Below are 21,761 nucleotides of genomic sequence, written 5' to 3' on the forward strand. Positions count from 1 at the left end.
GGCTATGTCTTGTCGTAAGCAGCGACATAGAGTCGATGACATTTCAATAATCGCCCCGCAGGCTTGATTTAGTTGAAGTATTCTTCATTTCCAGAGAGGATGGAGAAGTTAAGTCGGAATTTTAAAATCATACGAGCGATTGCATGTACATCAGTTGCGGTCAAAGAATGATTGTTAAACATGAATTCAAGGTATGATAGAATAGAGGAGGGTTTATCCCCCTAAAGGCCACTGGCAGCTTATGCTCTTTGAACCTATTTCTCTTTTTCCATCTTGGAACAGTGTCAGCATTTCTAAATGTGTCATTTGTGTATGATGGAAAGTAAACAAAATGCAAAATAGAGCTGTTGTTGTAGAAGCGCCTCGGCCAATTCTCTAATTTTTACTCAACACAATATATTGTCTTTTTTTATCACTAAGGACAGTAATCTTCCAGAAAGGCAAGCATACATTTTAAACACACTGTCACTTTCTTTATATTGCCTGCAAAATCTCATATTTTTGACAGTTAGTAATTTTTTTAACTTTTAAGTTGGTATACGAGGTGTCATTTCTCTTAATAAAGATTTAATTCGAGTTTAAAGTGAGTTCTTTTTTATTTCAAGTTAGAGCAAAACTACAAATCCAGCATATAAATTTTCAATTTCATACTTTCTATCATATTTCATTCAAATACTGACAGTATAGTGTAAAAAAGTGAAGTAAAAGTCCAAAAGTGTTTTCCCTCAAAAGAGTGTAAAGCTTCCCATTTCACTGTTGCAATTTTCAGCAAGACATGCATTAGATACGTGAAAGATTTGCCATGGATACCTGAAGGTAACTCCTTAAATCCTGTTGTTTATCTTCATCCCGAGTGCTTCAAAATTTTGTATACGGAAGGTATGACATTTCAAACCGCCTTAAAAGAATCCTTCTCCAAACCAACATTTTCTTTCCTAGATGCTCTTTAGGAGAGTAATCTCTCTCTTATGCAACCCTGTGAATTTCTGTTCATGTCAGTGGTAACTTTACCGATTTTACTGCACTTTTTAGTTCTGATCAATCTGAGATGGAGGGAAGTGACCCGAAAATTTAATAATATTACAGGGTGTCTAGCATCAGGATTTTCCCTGTTTTCCCGATTCTATCAGGAATAGAGGTCAATCAGGATTTAATCCTGATTTCATCAGATCAGGATTTGAGAAAAGTTGGCCGTCCGGTCAGATTTTTTTATCGAGCTATTTTTGTGAAGTAACATTTGCCTAATTTTTCTCCTCAAAAATACAGGATTTGGAAAAATAATGAAATCAGGATTCAGCAGTAGAAATCAGGATTTCCTTAAATGAAAAAAAAACTAGACTTCCTGTATCAGAACGGTGTGGAAGATAAAAATTTTCCCTTCAAGACAGGCCTTTCCAGAAAGAACTTTATTTGCTGGAAAACGAATGCACAGTGGGAAAAAAGTGTTGGTCATTAGGTAGGTATTAAATTTAGGAGAGTAAAACTCATGACTGATTCTGTACCTAAGTACAGTTTTAAAATTTTAACTCAAAGTAAAATCCTCTGCGGTAAACGATTTTTCTTCAAATAATGCGACTAAGTATTTCACACCATTTAAAATGTAGCCACTGGTCTTGGATATAAAATAAAATAATGAGTAGGTACCTAAGTAATCAGGTGCCTCAGGAGGATACCTCATGACATTCATGTTGTCATGTAACCAGGTCGCAGAGACAAGGCTAGGGTGCTCGAACTTAGCAAGTTGCGGCAGGCCTGAGAGTCCCTTTGGAACCCTCCAGGAAGTGGGAGAGGAGATCTGGCAACACTGCAGTTCCCCTAAGAAACTTGCCGTAAGACGCAAGGGAGGAAAACAAAGGAGGGCTGCAGGTGGGTGCAGTGGAATGCAGTTTCTCTTTTTCCCGTTGTCTTGCATTTCCGAGGCACTCATCGGTCTCCCGGATTGGAGGACTGATGAGCGTGGGTGGTGATTGGGACCAATCAGAAGTGATTTGGCAAGAGTCACTCGGGCTTGGTCACCCTCAGGTCACCTGGGTCACCTGATGCCTAGGTGGGTTCAAGGGGGCTCTCACTCGAAAAACTATCGCGGACGCGGATTTGTAACGTTGAGAAATGTGAGTCCCTAATTAAGTTGGTCCTTTGGGCCAATTTCTCTCGTTTAGTTCCTTAGCATACAAAATGTTAGGTCGGGTACGGTAGTTAAGTTTGCGGTTTAGTGTTTGTTATTTGCTCATGTTGCTATTTTCTTGTTCGGTTGTCATTATTATTTTGTATATATATTTATCTTTTTATTTATTCCTCTTGCCTTTTATCATTGTTTCGTGTGTATGCGCTGGCCGGCCGCAAGCGTGAAATATGGCATCAGTGCATGGAGGGGTCGCATAGCAACAGTATCTCCTCGTGCGCTGACTGGTCGCAGTGGTCGCATTCTTCATTCTTCAACATCAATCGGTGCTCCGCACATCAGCTCCTCCATCACCTCCAAGGACTTCTTCAGTTTTCATCTTTTACTGCCGGCATCTTCTAAGTTAGTCTCTTATATCAATTCTCTAAGTGCGTTTACTTCTTGTGCTGCGTTCAGCGAAGACTAGTATATATTTCATTTTCCGTTAGTGCGTGCGGTCGGGCTCGGGACATTGGAACCCTCCATTGAGTATGTAGTGATGTTCTTACTCACGTGCACGTGGTGGTGCATTTCATTTGCAGTCCGTAACTCGTTGATTTTTGCGCGATTCGTCACGAAAATTGAAGATTCGCGTTAGTTCGATTGATCCTGATCATCCTAGGCTTCTCAACTCGGCTCTCAACTGAATCCTGAATCGTCAAGCGGTGTTCTCTCTGATGCCTTTGAAATTGGCCACAACATCGTTCTATTCTGATTTGGTTCTGGAATCAAGGTTTGAGATAATTTACCCACATACTTTTGACTTAATTTCTGCCCAAGCATGGTATGATTCAGGTGTTCTAATGCACCTCCCTCTACTGAATTTCTCTCTATTTTGTTCCTCTCTCCGTAAGTTATCCTTCTCTTGTACAATCATTAAGTACCCAGCTATTTCCAAGTTTCTGATTCATTATTGTATTTTAATTACATTCCATTATTCTAAGAATCAATGTAGATTTACTCTGCTGGCACACACTTCCCAATATTCTCAACGTTAGGCCAGGTAGGCGAAGCTACCTCAAAGTATGATCATTGTGATGTAAAAGCCTGCTTCGGAAGCTAGGGCTGTTCAGCTGGGATTTTTCTGGTATGTTTGTTAAGGTGATATGTGAAGGTTTCGGAAGTGGTTGAACGGGCATGGAGTATATAGCTCAGATCAAATCAATTATTTTCCCAGATCTTGAATTTCTAGCAAAATCTGCCCAGGGATAGGTTGCGAGGTTCTCTCTCTAATCGTCTCCTGCTTTCATTTCTCTGAAATTAGGCAAATTTTTGGTCCCGAATGATTCTAACAGTTCATGCGCCAGGGCTATTTCTTTGTCTAAATATTCAAAACCTGCTAAGATTATCGACTGAACCAATGCGATGTATGGCACGCCAGCTTGACCATCACAGAAACCGTGACGAACCACCTTCACTCGAGTCTCCACTCTATTCCTCATCTCTTATCTTGCATCATGAAGTTTCCACTCTAAACTTGACCATTCAACCTAATTGTAAAGGGTCCTTTCTTGCCCCTCCTATCTGTTTTTAGAGATCTTTTCCAGAATATGAGAAAATCTCACGCAAAATTTGAGCAGTTTATTTGAAACTGAAAGGTGCCCATTTTTATGGACCTTTTGGGTCAGCGAGGTATTACTACTCACACTTTCAGCGATTCGATAATGTCCATATTCACCACCTCTCCTAGGCAGTGTGTTCAATGCAAGAATGCAGTTCTGCTAAATGTTTCGATGTCGTTCACTATGTATTGAGTCAAAATCTGGTGCAAAATAAACAGCCCTTGAACGACCATATATTATAGTATTTTCGTAGGCGGGAAGACCCTTCAATCCCTCTTCCCAAGTTGAAACGCCAGTACCAGTGCTGTTTTAATTTTTCATGGATGAATGGCTTTTTTTTTTTTTTTTTTTTTTTTTCGCTCGATGAGAATACTAACAAGTAATCTATCACTACTGTCGGCATCTTTGGAAAATTATTTTACCAGTAGTACCAACATTTGACTTTCTGGAGTTAGCATTGGTGGTTTGTACGTAGATTACTACTGATGCAAGAGAAAATGAGCCAAAATTATGCCCCTTACTGCTAAACAGCATTGCTAAAGCAAGGGCAAGCAGGCAACAACTGCCCAGAGATTTTCCTGCATTGTTTGTTATCTTAACTGATGCAGAAATCGAAGCTTTGGAGATAAAAAACCCGCATTTTGAGGAGGTTAGCGGACATAGTATAGTTTCCATCTCCAGCAAAAGAATTGTAACAAAAAGCTGTCAGCATAAGTATTTTATTTTATGAATGTCTTCTAGAGTAGAATAACGTAATTTCCATAACTGGTCTGAAAAGGTAGTACAAGAGAAATAAGAGGGAGCTACCAGTCTTATAATAAATTGTGGGTAAAAATGAAGGAAACCAAAAGGATAATGCCTGAAGAATTGGACAACAGAGTCTTGAATAGCATTCAGGAGATGCAAGTACGCATTTTTCCCAGAATTTCCATCATCTACTAAGGTATCCGGACTTACATTTTGAGCAAATTCACAGTACTCCTGGTAGATTGTTTCCTCTTGCAAATCTACAGTATCAAAATCGGGATGACCTGATACAGGATTAAAATTACTGAACTTCTCAGTCAAAAATATCTCTTTAGGAGAGTAGCCACGCTCTGTTCTGAGCCCATGTGCTTTATACACATCACAGAAGTTGTCCAAAGCTTTTCGGATGCGAGGTATATAGGTATGTGAAACGGAGAGCAAATAAATGGTAGGGCTTTGCAGTATTTAAAATCCTTTCATTTTGCATAACATGAAAGAGGTGCTTAAATGGACAAGTGGCATTGTTTATTTCTCCCCAAAAACGTTCTATTCTGACATTTTTCGTAGAAGGACCTTCGAAAACAGACCGTTGTCCACCCATTTCCTGCCCATTGGTCTCCATAAAATTAGCAATTTAGTGTTTATGTGTTAAACAAGCCGTGCATTTCATGTGGATCTGCATAGATGTCAGAAATTACTAGTTATTAATTTCAGTTTCCAACATGCAACAAGCAAGCCGAAACTCCTTCAGACAATTTTTCCGCCTTTTTTTCCCTCTTGGTGCGGAGTGGTTTTCCCCCAAGATCCATCCATACAGGTCAGTCATTCCTGAAACCGAAATGAGAATCTTCTGCGCATGACGTCAGCATTGCTGCCGCGAGAACCAGAAAAGTCGGAAACAATGCTTTTCTTATGGGAGAGAGCAAATTTTTCTTAATGAATCATTTAAATTTATCACTTTTCAATCGTTTGAAACTCTCCGAGTGTCGAAAGGAACGTTTCGACATTAGCGTCCAGGGTTTCAATTCAGCTGAATTTGCGCGTTTATATTTTTAAATAATCTCTGAAGTCAGCGATGTAACAAGCCATCTGGTGGTGTAGATTCGCGTGTGAAAATGGCTGCTGCAGAGTAAACTGTGAAGTTGAAGGAACACAAATTCGGCATAATCGAAACCCTGAATGCTAATGTCTAAACGTTCCTTTCGACACTCGGAAAGTTTCAAAGGATTTAAAAGGAAGAAATTTAAATGATTCATTAAGAAAAACTTGCTCTCTCCCATAAGAAAAGCATTGTATCCGTGCTTTTCCGCTTTCGCGGCAGTAATGCTGACGTCACGAGCCAATGGATGAGGCTCACCCCGGGCGGGGAAATCCGCGCAATGACTGACCGATATGGATGGATCTTTGTTTTCCCCGGCTCGATTCCAATATGTAGACTCCCCCTCCTTCCCGTGCATGGGAAAAAAAACTCGTGCGTGGGACCTGAAGTTTAGGTCATACGGATCTCTGAAGTTTTCAGATTGAGCATCTGAACACTTTAGGTCTAGCTGCCGGAGTTCGGATCATACATCTGAAACTTCAGTTCTTACATCCTAAGTACTTCGGTTCTCACATCCGAAGTACTTCGGTTCTCACATCTGAAGTACTTCAGATGTATGATCCGATGTCAATGCGGGCGTCGCGCTAAGCGATCATTCGGGAGAGCGGCGTGCAAAATAAGAAAACTGGACGTTCAAAAAAACACAACTGGAGATGCGAGAAACAAAGGTGATATATTCTGAATATGGAAAACACAAATGTGGTGGATGGAAATGGATAAAAAGACTAGATGCCGTGACAGCATCCTTTCGAGATAAAACGTTTCAAAAAAAGATGGCCTAAAAAGTGTTCAGATGCTCAATCTGAAAACTTCAGAGATCCATATGACCTAAACTTCGGGTCCCACGCACGAGTTTTTTTTCTCCGTGTGGTGTGCCAGAAGTGAGGGGCTAGCCATGCCACTTTTTTCGATTCGATTCGCGGTAATATCGAGTCGAATTTCCGTGCTCGAGTTTTCGGCTGAATCGATTCTTCCGCCGCAATTAATCGATTTTCGATTTTTTTTTTTTTTTTTTTAAAAAGAAACAAGTAAATTCTGTAACGCCAAAACTTGTGTCATGGTTAGCTTGATTTGATTTAGGTGCACCAGGGGCGCCATTCCAGGTTTTGAAGGACTGGACTGAAAGAGGCTAAGGTTTTTTCTTTCAATTCCTTCCCTCCTTTTTTTGTGATGTAAGTACCTCTCAGTGAGGTAGCGGGTAGAAGCGTAAGTGTTCTTCAGTGAAATCATCGATTAGGTCTGCTGAAGATAGTTAAAGTTAATCAGCTATTTATATTTCCATTGCAAGAAGCAAGCCGAAACTCCTTCAGCCAATTTTTCCGCCTTTTTTTCCTCTTGGTGCGGAGTGGTTTTCCCCCAAGATCCATCCATATCATAGAACAATAAATAGCTTCGCTATCTCGTCTTCGATTCGCGTCTCTCTTTTCCGAATTTAGAGCAGAGGGGCAGTCTAAAATTCCGACGGTCACCGTACACTCGCATATCTAATACTTTTCCATTTGGGAGCCACAATTTTTCCCTAAGGGAACGGTCACTTGTGTTTCCGCTATCAAGGATATAGTTGTCGAACGCCGTAACCCAAGCTTTAAGGGATTCCATTGTAGGAAAGTACTGTTCCCTGGAGTGAATAATATGAAAGGATATCTTTTCAAACTGGTTGCTCGACTTTAATTGAACATGACTTTCTAGAAATATTAAATCCTTCGACTCCATCGGTTGGGGGAAAATGTGTTTTTGGGAGACGGAGAAAGACCTTAACACACTACAGAAATAATTCCTATATTGTTTCGGTGAATATTGAGGTTTTACTATATCTAAGTCAAAAAAGAGTTTAATAGGTGTTGGTGGTAACAGTACTTCATGAAAGGGTAATCAAAATTCCGTATAAAACTGCGTCGCGAATACATTTATAAAACCCTGACAAATCCCTATCATGGTAGAATTTTCTTGCCCCTTTTTGATTTATTTTCCGCGAAATAACTAAATTCCTTCCTTCATTGGACTTGCCTAAAAGGCTTGTAAGCGCGGTGAGTGAGCAGAGATTTTCAACGGAAGAGTACACGTATTTTCGTATCCTGCAAATGAAAACGTATCAATTAGTAACGTGAAAATGTTACCTACCCGTTGGGAAATAGCGTTTCCCAAACAACGTATTATGTTTTCAAAATCTATGAATAATAGTTTATTTCTATCACTAATATTCTTGAAATTTGAGAATGTTACTTACATGGTAGCCTACCATTTCATGAAGACAAAATTGAAAATCATAACCCTTACCATTATGCGCTATAACAGTCACCTTGCTGAATGGCTTAAGAGATCGTAAATACATCGAAAATTCATGCACACATTTTCCACCTCTAAAAATATACTCTCTTTGTCCACAGTTTTCACATTCATCTTCAATTTTAAAATTTGTCAGACACTTTGCACAGTGTTGTCGGACAACACAGAGATTAGGCTCGTGGAGAAATTGGTTAGGAGTATCAGTTGGTTTACATTGAGTGGCCTCTAAATCGTAAAAAACATAGAGAAAATTATCTTTAATTTTCTCGGGTTTTGCGATGTCATCAGAAACATTGGATTCCATAGGGCGAACGGAATCAATGTCATCATCATCATCATCTGACGCCAATGATGTATCTATATCTTGTTTCTTTTGTGTTTTCTTTGTCTTTGGAACATGTTCCTTGTATGATTGCATATAACACAAATGAACAGGCTCAACATTAGTATTACATATAGTACAATAGATTTCACCACAAAAAAGAGGTTTCTTCCTTTTGACCATGTTGCACACTTTTAAACATTTACTACACTGATTAATTGCCCCGCATGAAGTTTTTTTCTTGTGAAATTGTTTTAAAGTGATTATCATAGCAGATAGGACCATAAAAATATCTATTAGTACATTTAGCACATGTGATTCTCGGAGTTTTGGTGTCACAACCGGTCTTAAAGTTACAGGCCGGACATCGTGAGGGACATTTATGTTCTTCCATGCTGTGGTATAGGGTGGGCCGAAAAAATTTTTTTTGGTAATCCAAAAACGGCTAGGGCCCAAAAGATGTCAATAGGCACCAAAAGATCGTGGAAAAAATCCCAGGCCATAACTCCCTCGATTTCATCGTCAACATGGGGGTTGAAGTTTTAAGGGTTGAAATTTCCGATTTTTCGAGCTTTTTTAAAATAAATCCGCTCTCCACGTTCTAATTTGGGTCAAAACTTTCAGAAACCAAGGTATTCCTATGTATTTTGAGTCGAGAAATCGATTTTTGCAAGAAAAAAATCGATATATCGAAATCCTTCATCGATTTTTTCGATATATTGCGTAAAAAACGTCAATTTTTCGGTTTATTTCTCTAAAAAGGTAATTTTTCGTGGAAAATACGCGTTGTACTGGAATTTCGATGCAAAAAATCGATTCCTTGACCAAAATTACCATTAGAAGGTAGTCTCAATCATTCGAGAGGTCAATTGTTACAGATAAATGACAATTCATGGAATGGTTTTTTTAGCAACAGCTCTTAGCTTAATTCAACCTTTATGTCATTTTAGGAGTATTTCCAATCAACACAGGGACTTGTGAGACTTATCTCTCTGAAATGACTTTAAGATTGAATTAATTTCCAGAACTCACCACGAGGAGGTGGCTGTTAATCGAGTTCCACCCGTGCCTCCCCAACCTTTCTACCTTGGAGGCACGTTTGAGTACACTACTTATTCGGAGATCTTACACTCTAACAGTGAATTTTCCTTTTGACTCAAATGACGGCATGATTTCGCGGGACTTTAACTTTGCACGAATGAAACCATCTCTTCTTTCTGCTCCACAAACTGAAACAGAGGCTTCAGTGACTAGTTTGACGCACCGTTCAACACTCTGAGTATGACTCGGAAATTTGAATACCGTTTTTTTAATTTGTAAATATTCATTTTCAAACTTATTTTTAAAAACTGTAAATTTTTTAAAAAAAGTTTCGTGGCGTTCCACACCATGGACGAGAAGGCGTAAGTCCTCGTCATTTATAAACTGTAGCACAAGAGGTGGCGTCACTGTAACTTTACTCCAATCGAAAATTTCTGTGTAGCTTTCGGCCAAAAACTTTATCTTAGGCACCACGAATTTCCGCACAACCGATGTTTTTTTTCTGGACGCAATGATTCTGTTAACTGCTTGACTCCTTATTTCCAAAGACTCGTCAGATATCATTCCCAGCAACAGATTTTCCGGGTGTGCGAAGAATGCATTCCGTTGAAATACCGGTCGCACGATTTTCTGGGTCTCTTCAGAGCATTCTCTAATTCGGCGAATCATATGAAACAAGTTTTTTGCCCCCATCGTGCATGATGGTTTTGTTTTGATGCTAAACCACGACGGCGCGTACACTTTCATGATATATGTAACAAGGGTGATCAGCGTGGATGTCGGATTTATTGATGCCACGTACAATCTCAAGATCCGATTAGCCGTTTTGAGCCAGCGCGCATGACTTAGGTTTCCGGGATCGCGGTTTGCAAGCTCATCGGTACTGATTCCAGAGGATACAGCCTGATACATTTCATATAGGTATTTTTGATCTGTACTGAGCTCTTCAAGTCTGCCTTGTGCCGTCAAATTCCTCAAATAACAATTTCCAGAAACCAGTTGAGCGGGAGATCCTTTGCCATCAATGTTCGCAGTTCCCTGTGCGTACAGAACTTTGTCCTTAAACGAATCAGCGTAATCTCTCAAACGCCGTAGATCATCAAGGAGGGAAACGTTCGAATAACCAGCTGCGGGTCGATTATTGAAATTGATAGACAAAGCTATAGACAAAGAAGAGAAAAGGGATTTGGAGGGATCCTATTGGTGGAAGCGGGTGGTTGCAATGGACAAAGGACGTGGATGATGGACTAACTAACGGCAACCCACGAGAGACCCGATAATTAGTCCATCATTTTCTCCCTTAGTCAATAAGAGCCACCCGTTTCCACCAATAGGATCGCTTCTTGCTCTCTATGTCTTCTTTGTCTATCGCTTTGTCTATCAATTTCAATAATCAGTCCGCAGGGATGATAGCGTCCGGATTAAGCAATCTATGCGCGTGGTATCCTTCTTTACATGGTCGCCAAAAAAAATTACTATCAATTACCCCCGTCAAACTTGTAATTGCAACGTAATGATTATCCTCAAAGTATGAATGAATACTTTTCCTTGGGTGTATTGATGTCGATTTCGGGCCTTCAAATAACGTTTTACTACCGATCCTGTTACACCACACGGTAATAGTGTAACGTACCAAAAACTCCTGAAAGCTGCGAACATCGTCGAAAGTTGTATCGTTTTATAAGTCAACTTTTGCTTCGCGACGAAGTGACATTGCATGGTTTCGTTGGATTAGATAATCTTTCTTGTTGTTTGTAAAAACAAAGAACTCGGAATTTGGAGGAAAGAGAAAAAATTAGACGCAATAAAGAAGCGTAGAGGATGTGCAAGCGATAAATGCAAGCCGTGCATTTAATGTGAATCTGCATAGATGTCAGAAATTACTAGTTATTAATTTCAGTTTCCAACAATCTTTACGCGTATCACTACGTTTCATTGATGCATACTCTGCTAGCCTCTCACCGCATTCATCTTCACGTGCATGTGCTACTTCAATGGCGAGTGCTCTTGCCAGACACATATTATCATTATTATTTTTTACGTTGATTATTGATCTTTTTCTTTTGCCAAACTGATCAAAAGATAATGCCATTCAAACATTTTTACTTATTCTACGATTCAAACCTCGACCAACAGGCATTTTATTGACACTGAATTGGACTGCATTTTGCAATTTGAACCTATAAATTCTGGCTCATCTGAAAAAACACTTATGTGCATAGGGAAACTAATGGCACATACGTTGTTTTTCAACCGGGCCGGAATTTACAGGTCCAAATTGCAAAATGCAGTCCAATTTAACGCGCAACGGACCTGCGAGCGGAGTAAAAATTCTTGATTAGAATTCAATATTTTTTCGAGTCTAGATGCAATCACATCAACACTCAATTAATCACTTCGTCTCGGTGTGATAAAAAGTGGCAATGGACCACTACACAAGGTACACATTTAAGCAATCTGATACATGTTTCTGAACCAGAATTTTACGTAAAACACGATTCTTACAACGAAAATTACTGAAACCAACTTTTAACGAAGATATGAACGTTTTTATTACACATTGGTTACGAGGAATTTGAACTGCCCGCTCACAAGAAACTCAAAGCTCTACGTGAGTCAAATCGCCCACTACAACGGTTTCAGCAAGCTTCTCAATTGAGCAATGTTCGTTTCCCACCATGTGTCGTTCAAACTATACGCAATTTGCTATAGCTGAGCCAAAGTGTCAAAATTGATCGAGGTTGCCAGATTTTTATATCGCAGAGACTGTCATGGTAACGTTTAGCGCTCGATGTGGATCACGTAGAGCATTGAGTTTTCATGAGCGGGTGGTTTGAATTCACGCATTAAGAATCATTAAATATCTTCGTAAGGTATTGATTTCGGTAATTTTCGTTGTAAGAATCGCGTTTTACGTAAAATTTTGATTTTGAAACATGTATCAGAATGCTGAAATTCGTACCTTGTCTAGTGGTCCATTCAGGATTACTGACACTTGTCAGCTCCAACTGGACGCGATCACCAGAGGTAGTGTGATTCATTTTCGCAGCTTTTGTATCGAATTACGAAATTACAAATTAAATTTTAAAATTTCCGGGGAGAGGGTGTGGAAAATCTGGGCGGGTGTGTAGAATCTTAAAATTATTGTTACGAAAAAAATTACATCTAAACACATATAAATATTAGAAATCAAAGTCAAAAGTTAAATAGTTCAAAAGCTTCGAAGGTGTTTCTAGATATCGGATTCTCGGCAGGAATGTTCCTAGTGGCGTTACTATGTCCAATATCTTGAATCCCTTCGGAGAGGTGCACGCTGAGCAACAGCCGCAATCAGGGGAGTCACTTTTGAATGAGACGCATGAGACTCTGGAACCATGAACGCCTTTGCGAAAGGACGAACCCGCCTGCCATAGCGTTGTTCCCGATAATTGTTGACACGTGTGTTGCATACTGCAATCGTTTTGAAGATTGAATATTGAGAGCAAAGAACGAGACGGTCAGACGAAGGCCACCAAAGTTCAAAGTTCAAAAAGCTCAATTTTGTCGTTTAAAAGTTCGGATACATCTACTTCAAATGTGTCATCCAATTTCTTTCCCTCATCTTTTTTTTCTTTTTCTTTGAGAATGCAAGTTTCAGGATTTGGGCAAAATCCCGCAACATACTGCAACCGTTGTCCGTACGCAACAGGTTCATTGAAAACGAAATGAAATGTTCCATCACAACTATATCTCGCCTTTCTCAACGGACCTGTTGCTCACTTAGATGGCGGGGTATTAGATCGCTTTCTACTTTCTCACCGTTCAATGATGACTCTAATCATCATCATCTTCCGAGTAAAGATGAACAGTTCCATCAGTTTCATTCAGGTGGATCCCAATTTGAGAATCCATCCTGTTTAAAATAATTGATGGACTACACAGTTCACCAGTAGACGCTTGCGATTCTTCAGCCTCCACGAAACAAGTCTCATCGACAAGTCATATTAATGAGAATAGGTCTTGTTTGGGTATTAATTTAGAGTCATTTTAAGGTACGAATTACATATTCATTGAAAAGAATACAAAAGCGTGTTTCGGCTGAGGAGATCTTGGGAGAACTAACTAGCTAAAAGGAGGGGCAGCTAAGCGCGAGAAGTTCATGTCAAGTGCAGTGGCGTGGCGTGCTTTGCGATATATCGATTGTCCTGCCATTTAAACCTATGGTAAAGAATCGATTATCAAGGTGTTCGCAGCAAACGCCCTGACTATCGATCCTTTTCCATTGGTTTAAATGGCATGACAATCGATACATCGCAAAGCACGCCACGCCACTGGTCAAGTGAAATATGAATCGGGGTATGAATCGCCACTAGATGATGCGGCGTTGTCAAGATTTTATATATATATATATATATATATATATATATACATATATATATATATATATGTTCCAGGGTTCAACAGATGTAACGGACTCAACTGGGAAATTGTATGTGGGAGGGAAGTCTTCATGAATAAGAAGGGATGAGCCGTGTACTTTGAGATCGTTTATTTTGTAGGGAGACGAGACTAGCTGCGAGAAGTGAGAGATGTGAGACCGACGGTGGCCGGTCGTGCCGGTGGCATATAAGTTAAATTCTCAGCGAGTTTTGAGGAGGCAGCAACGGCGCCAGGGCTCAAAGCCCGGGATAAGAAATAAATCAAAGTGAGATGCGGGTAACACACACAAGGATTTTATTCACGAGTTGAAGAAACAATACAACCAGAGCACTGGACGGTAAGGACACGAATAATGATGGAGGGAACCGGTACCATCAAGAGAGTAACTGTCAGGAACTGCGATTAAAACAAAAGGAAAGTGACAATCAATTTATTATGAAAGATAAGTAGGGCAACTCGCGTCACAGACGGCAAGTTGGACTAGAGGGGGATTTGACATTCGGCGCAAGCCACCGAAATTGTCTTAATAAGGCAAAATTTCGGAACGAAGTCCATAATTAGCAATAAGATTAGAAAGTTATGCTGACCAGGCGGCATTGAGAGAAAGGCCGCGCGTGTCAGTGCTGTCAGATTACAAAGAAAATGAGAGAGAATGTAACTCCTCCCTTGTTAGATTGAAATTAGAAGGTTAAATGAAAATTTAGAAATTTACAAATTTACTAAAGTTTCTGAATCAAAAATTTCAACATAATTATTCCCTGGAAGAGGGCTGAAGATTAATAGGGAACTGTAATAAAGGAATCGATGGTCCCGGAGCTCCGGTCTCAACTTCTATTGGGGAAGAAACAAATTCTCGAGTAGCGAGAACAGATGCGTTTTGTAGGGTTCTAGAGTGAGCAATAAATATAAGTCGCTGATTGGCGATGAAAAATTATAATGTGGAAAGTCCGAAAAATTAACAACACGAAACCAAAATTAACAAAACAAAATCGTCATGGGTATGAAACCCAAAAAAAAAGGTGTAAATATTTAAATAAGGCGGTTGTCTCGAAGGACTTGGAAAAATATCTGTTCGTCTGGGAAAAATTTATATTTTTCGCTAAGACTCGAGGAGTTGACTCCCTTTTACTTGAAAAGTAGAATTCGAAGTGAGGAGCCCCTCCAGAGCCCAACACCTTGGTCCCTGTTCAACCCTTCTTGGGGGCCACCCCCAGCGTACCCCACGCTATCTCTGATTGGCTGGTCCAAGGACCGATGCTAAGCTCTGGGTGGTCCCCCCGATTTAGGCTTTCTCGCCTTTGCTTGCCGTTACGCGCCCCCCCCCCCCCCGGCTCGCAGCGGGCTCCGCCAAAGGCCCGTGCTATCAATCTGGCTTGACACTTTTATGGCCGAAACCTTTTAATTCTGCTGCACCTGCCTTGGGTGACTTACTTTTCTGAGAACGTCGCTTACAATTTGATCCCTGCTACATGTACGGTGCATTCCTTCGCGTGTTGTTGTTCGGCCGAGTGCCTTGTTGCTTTATTTCCTCTTTTAATGTTGGATTACTCCTAGGACACTACAGTTTCGAGCTTTACGAGTTCTACAACAGATTAATATTATTGAAAACGTAAATAACAAAAACAACATCAGGCAAATGCCGTAAAGAACATACCAATGAATGTGGTGGTTAAATTCAGTAGGTTTGAGAGGGGCAGGAGCAGAAGACTAATATTCTGGACTGAGTTCCATTTGCAAAGTGCTCAGGTTCAAATTAAATGGTAAAAGTGAAAATGACGAGTTTTCAAGACTCAAGGAAAAATCTGAAATTAACATTTCGGCTGTAGTATTTAAACTAGTCGGAAAGGTTTGATTTCGGAATTGTCTGGCACAATTTATATTATAATAAAGGTAAATTCCACTTAACAATTTTCTTTCTGAATAAGAAGGACAATCAAATTCAATTACTTCAGGATGAGCAAAATAAAACTTTTATTGGGAAGTTTCATAAATATTCTGAATGAAACTTATCTCAATACGTACAAAATTTGTTTCTTGTAGGTTTTTTTTTATTTCAGGTACTTTTTTTTCTCTTTCTCTTCTTCCAATTTTTTTTTCTTCTTGTTGAAATTTCATATCCTCTCTCTCTCACTCGTACTCTATCTACTTTTCTCCTTATAATAATCGATAGGTTTTTCGTTTGAATTTTGCGACTTTCTACAAAATTCAATAGTCAGAGTTCTATTAGTTTTTCTGTCACCGTAAAACTCTGTTAATTTTTCTTTCAGTGCAGGCCAGGTCTCGAAATCAAAATTTCCTATCTGAACCTGTGCCGGACCTTTAATTTTTGAGAGTATCCCTCGCAGGAGGCGAGAGTTCTGTACGTGATTCGGCTCATTTGCAATAAAGAATGAGGCGTAAAGTTGATCACATACTTAGATGAATTGGGGTAAAAGATTTGTTTCACCTTTGTAATCCGGGATTGCAGTAATATCAGAATTTTTGAGGTGAAAGGGACCATCACGGGTTCTCCTATTCAATGCCTCAACATCATTCTGAAGTTGCTGAAATTGAGCAAGGAATTCGTTTTGATTCATATTTCCTTCAGGTGGATCGTTATCGGGATTATTATTTGGTAAATCGGGATTAAAACGAGCAGGTTGTAGAATAGACATGAGTTAGAGATCTCAATCCACAGATTCGTAACCCTCATCGTATTCTCAAGTCAAACTACTCAACGTCTCTCGAATAAATCGCAGATGAACGTGAATGTTGCTTTGACTTTTTCCCAACCTGTTATAAATTCTACTTTTAAGTACAGTGCTGTTAATATCGCGATAACTATGCTCTTCAAGAAACTCTGAAATAAATTCAATAGTAGCTTCGTAGGAAAGATTAAACAAATTACTACTATTTACGGTGTTTATTAAGTCTCGAATAATTGGAGCAGACCTATTAAGCCAAGACATGAAAAAAAAAAAACTCCCCGAAGAAAGTTTCAATAAACTTCAAAGAGAAAATTTCAAAAACAAAATTTCAGGTTTGTTTTTCCAGCCCCCCACCATCCAATACCTAGTGTATGCAATTCAGCACGGAAACGAAATTGTGATTTTTTGTGAGTTTGACGAGAGACACAAAAGACATAACCAGCGTATCGCTAGATTCCTGCCGGAAGATGTAACGCCTGATCACCTGCTGAACATAGCCATCAGCTGCCTCCGGCTCGAATGCCTCATCATGGAGGCTGATGGAGATTGAACCGATTATTGCGAGTAGCACCCTCTTGGTATCATTTATGTACATTATTGCATGATAGGAAATATCTGTAATTCAAGTGAATTTGCTTTTATATGCCATAAGCAGAGGAGTGCGCTGGGTTGGGATAAGAAACAAAGAAGCACCCATGGGATTTATAAACCTTGTGTGGCAGGTGCCGATGATTTCTCGGTCACCCCCCTGTGAGGCAGGGGCTACCAGCTGGGGTCCGCAGGATTGCTAAACCTGTGACAGTACTGAGTACACTCCCCCATACGGGTCACACGAGTTCTCTACAAACCACCAGGCATAAAAAAAAAAAAAAAATTAATCCTCGTTCATTAGCAAGAAGTGAAACATTTTACGGATGAGGTTTTGTTGAGCAAAAAATTGTTGCCAGGTACGAGCGTTCGCGTAAGTTTCTTCTACGTAAGTTTTTACACTTATACTAACAGGATCTTCGTACTCGTGCTCGTTGAAGAAGTCCCACAAAACTTCAGTAGTTTGTCTAGGAGACATTTCTTTGAGGTTTGTTTGCCTAGCCACTTGAGTCAGATCTCGGACTAAAGGGCAGATGCAATGCAATTGGGGAAACATTGAAATATAAAGTACAGATGCGTGTTTTGATAGTGTTTCGGATTGTGTCATCGATTTTTCATAGATAAACTCTTCCCGTCTTTCTCCGTCGTTCATATTCGACTGTTTTGAGAAGAAATTGGAAAAATGGGATTACACCGACGGGAGCGGTATAGTCATCGAGACCTTTAACCCCCCCACCCCCCGAATAAAGTGAAATAACAAGAAGAGACCGTTGACTCCCCGAAGAAAGTTTCAATAAACTTCAAAGAGAAAATTTCAAAAACAAAATTTCAGGTTTGTTTTTCCAGCCCCCCACCATCCAATACCTGGTGTATGCAATTCAGCACGGAAACTAAATTGTGATTTTTTGTGAGTTTGACGAGAGACACAAAAGACATACCCAGCGTTTCGCTAGATTCCTGCCGGAAGATGTAACGCCTTATCACCTGCTGAACATAGCCATCAGCTGCCTCCGGCTCGAATGCCTCATCATGGAGGCTGATGGAGATTGAACCGATTATTGAGAGTAGCACCTTCTTGATATCATTTATGTACATTATTGCATGATAGGAAATATCTATTAATTCAAGTAAATTTGCTTTGTACAGAGCATGAGCATAGGAGTGCGCTGGGTTGTGGTAAGAAACAAAGAAGCACCCATGGGATTTATACACTTTGTGTGGCAGGTGCCGATGACTTCTCGGTCACCCCCCTTTGAGGCAGGTGTGATGGGAATGGGGGAAAATCTGGGATGATATGGAAAATATAAGTCCGGAAATATAGCAGATCAAATGTAATGCGTAGAAAAATATGAACAATGGCGAACAAAATCAGAAAAAACCAGGGAAATAAAAAAAACAGCAATATCAGGGAACTCAGAGAAAAAAATATCTCAAGATCAAAATCGAGCGGAAAAAAAATCGACAGTCAGAGTAAGTCTCCAAAAAAAAAATAAATCAGTCTCCTCAGAGTGTCGCGGCGCGAGTGCCGTGGCCTTCTCTCTCGGGAAGGCCCCGGACTCCTCTCGTCCTCCCTTTTGCCATTTTCGCCGGACAACTCCCAAAGTTGGCCATTGGTTGTCCTAGGTCGGGAGAGAGGGATGCTGCGACACGGCGTTGCAACTTCGGGATCGCTGGGGTCGTGGATCAGGCAGGTTGGACCCTGGTCGAGTGGCTGATTTGGGGCCCCCGCAAAGGCGCGGTTTTTGACTGGTCAGTCTGGGCTGACCAGTGTGGACCCCGTAGCTCTAAAGAGCCTAAAACCTCTCTGCCCCCCCCCCCCCCCCCGTGGTTTCGGGAGCGAGGATGCGCGGTCCAGCGGGACAGTGATAACGGCCCATTAAAAAACTCCGGTGGCCGCAAGAGGGATTTTGAATGGTTTGGCCCGGTACGGCGAGTGACCATTTGTCTCTCTCTCTCCTGTCCGGTCGTGCTGTGGGCGTCCTCGTCGCTCTGGTATGCATTGTTTTGGCCACGGTGGTGACCGGTCCCCGATCCCATGCTTTCCCGTGTCGCTAAGGCCGTATCATCACACAGGGGCTTCCAGCTGGGGTCCGCAGGATTGCTAAACCTGTGACAGTACTGAGTACACTCCCCCATTCGGGTCACACGAGTTCTCTACAAACCACCAGGCATTAAAAAAAAATAAATTTAATCCTCGTTCATTAGCAAGAAGTGAAACATTTTACGGATGAGGCTTTGTTGAGCATAAAATTGTTGCCAGGTACGAACGTTCGCGTAAGTTTCTTCTAGGTAAGTTTTTACACTTATACTAACAGGATCTTCGTACTCGTGCACGTTGAAGAAGTCCCACAAAACTTCAGTAGTTTGTCTAGGAGACAATTCTTTGAGGTTTGTTTGCCTAGCCACTTGAGTCAGATCTCGGACTAAAGGGCAGATGCAATGCAATTGGGGAAACATTAAAATATGAAGTACAGATGCGTGTTTTGATAGTGTTTCGGATACATACACATTACATACACATATTTCTTTGTACTTCACGGGTTTTTAGTCGTTGAAATCTGACGTAGAGGCAGAAATTAATATATTTTTTGTATTTTCTGATTTCTTCTGCTGTGAAAGGGTAGAAAACCGATAAAATGTCCCAATTTAGTTTGTTTTTAAACCTGCTTATAAAATCCTTGGGCAGGAGAGAGTACTCGACATGGTATTGGTCAAGTTTCATAAAGTTAAGGTAGCGTTCTCTCCTAAGTGCATAATGGAAGTTAACTCTATCTTCCCTTTGCAAATGCTCGGAGATCCCGTCAAATAGGGGTTTGTCCAAGTCATTCCCTTGAAATCCGCTGGCTGCCATGGTATCTTCAGATCGCTGCACGGGAAAAAATTCAGAGACCTGCGCACTGGTCTTTTTCAGAATTTTTTCTTTGAGAGTCGGGACTCTCGAGATTCCTCTCAACGGGAGAAAGAATCAGGATTCTTCTCGACGGGAGAAGAGATCGGGGTTTTTTTTTCTCGACGGGAGAAAAGATCGGAGGCGTTGGTAGCGAAACGCCGCTGCCACCAGTCTTTTCGGAGGCGTGGGTTCGAATCCCACCGCTGCCACCAGTTGTGATGCGGGCCCTGGGAAAGGGTCGGCAACGCTAAAAAAGGGAATGGAATGAGAAACACAGAGTGCTAGTGCAACGGAACTCCGAACAACCTCGGCGCGGCCACACAGGGGATGCAAACGTGAGTCTGTCGAAATACGAAGGTGAGACGAGATAAGTTGAGATGGGATAAGTCCCCATCGATCAGTTGCATCGGGCTTAAATATGCGATGGTCCAGCCTGAGGGCTGGTGTAGTCCAGCGTATATTTAGACCGGTGCTAATGAGCGATGAGTGGTGGGTGATGCTAGTGTCAAGTGGTGCATGATAATGCCCTTATGCATCACAAGTCTGGGGGGCCCCAAAGTGCGGCGCCCTCGCCGCAGCCGTCTTCGTTCCATGTATTATAAAATCTTGAACCATCAAAATGAATATTTTACAAAGTTGGTTTTTACATATAAGGATGTACAAGGAATCTTTTTCCAATCCTGAAATTTACAAGTATAAACATTAAAAACTTCGAAAAATTCCGATTAATAAAATGTCTCATCTGAAATTTATAAGAGTTCTAAAAATTTTGATTAATGAAATGAAATTTACAAGTATAAGAATTTTGTTTAATTTTAAATAATAAAATATGCCTTCACCGAAATAGAATAATGTTAATTTACGCGCCCGAGCGGTTGCTAAAATTATATTAATTCCGCCGGCTGTGCTAGTTCAAAGTTTAGATTTTCCTCTTGTTGACCAATTTATGAAAATCGAATGATTCTCGGTCGAGGCGTTTGATTAGATTTTTTATTTCTCAAGTATAGGTAGATTATGAGTGCACTTGTAATCAATGTAAGAAAGAGGATAATTACCGTGAACCAAGTGTAGGAATAGGTCCTAGCACTTTCTGCTGTGAAAGGAAAGTTTTTTAGTTTACTTTTTATTTCATCTATAGTTAGGCCGTCAGGTAGTGCTGATTCTAGACTTTTTGTTGAATGGAGTATGTCCGTTAGCTCTCTCTTAAATGTCTCATCTTTGGAGGAAAAGAACTTTATGTCCTCCTTAGGGATGAAGTATTTGATGTCCGGTGCAAAATGTGTCGGTTTATCTAATGTAAATGTGGAGTCGAATGCTGCAGATGAATCAATACGGAATGCGTCTCCTTTTACCGAACATTTGCTTGGGATAACCAAATATCCATTACCTGTGATGTTAATGTTACTATCTACCATTATATCATTTTTCGGACGTTGCAATATTGCTGTAATCGGGTTAGGGACTGAGTATATCCATTCCATGGCTTGGGATTTGTAGAAGAGGGGAAGCCTCCTCGTTGAAATATATTTCTTGGTGCAGTAAAGAGACACACCGAACATTTTATTATTTAGTAGAGAATTTATACACGAGTTTGGCCTAATTTCCCTGATGGGGAAATTGGCTGGGCAAATGCTGACCGCTGATGATGTGCATTTCTGCAAATCCGCCTGCTCAAGAGTCAAAAATGTTTCGTGGCTAGGACTTGTCGCCACATACTTAGAGGGGGGTTCTATATAAGCTGAAATGGAATTATTACGCACATTATAAGGCAAAGGTTCGAGTCTATAAAGCTCAAAAAGTCTATCCTGTGTTTTTAGTGGAATTGTGAGGATAATTCTAATATTTTTACCTTTTGCAATTATTTCACATGCAGTGATCGAATAGTATTTTGAGGTTTCTTGTTGTCGCACTGGAATGATCATGTTATAATTATTTGGCAATCTATTTTTTATCTGAACT

At 40.4% G+C, this 21,761-nt stretch overlaps 1 protein-coding gene across 1 annotated transcript in view; it reads left to right on the forward strand.

Moving 5' to 3' along the window:
- Positions 1-2,418: 2,418 nt before the first annotated feature.
- LOC109042459 (neurotrimin) overlaps positions 2,419-21,761 on the forward strand; it is a 540,449-nt gene continuing 521,106 nt past the window's right edge. The window contains exon 1 of the mRNA XM_072299994.1: positions 2,419-2,894. The gene's annotated coding sequence lies outside the window, so the exon portion shown is untranslated. The remainder of the gene's footprint in view (positions 2,895-21,761) is intronic.

This window comes from Bemisia tabaci, chromosome 4, assembly GCF_918797505.1.
Source record: "Bemisia tabaci chromosome 4, PGI_BMITA_v3".
NCBI lineage: Eukaryota > Metazoa > Arthropoda > Insecta > Hemiptera > Aleyrodidae > Bemisia > Bemisia tabaci.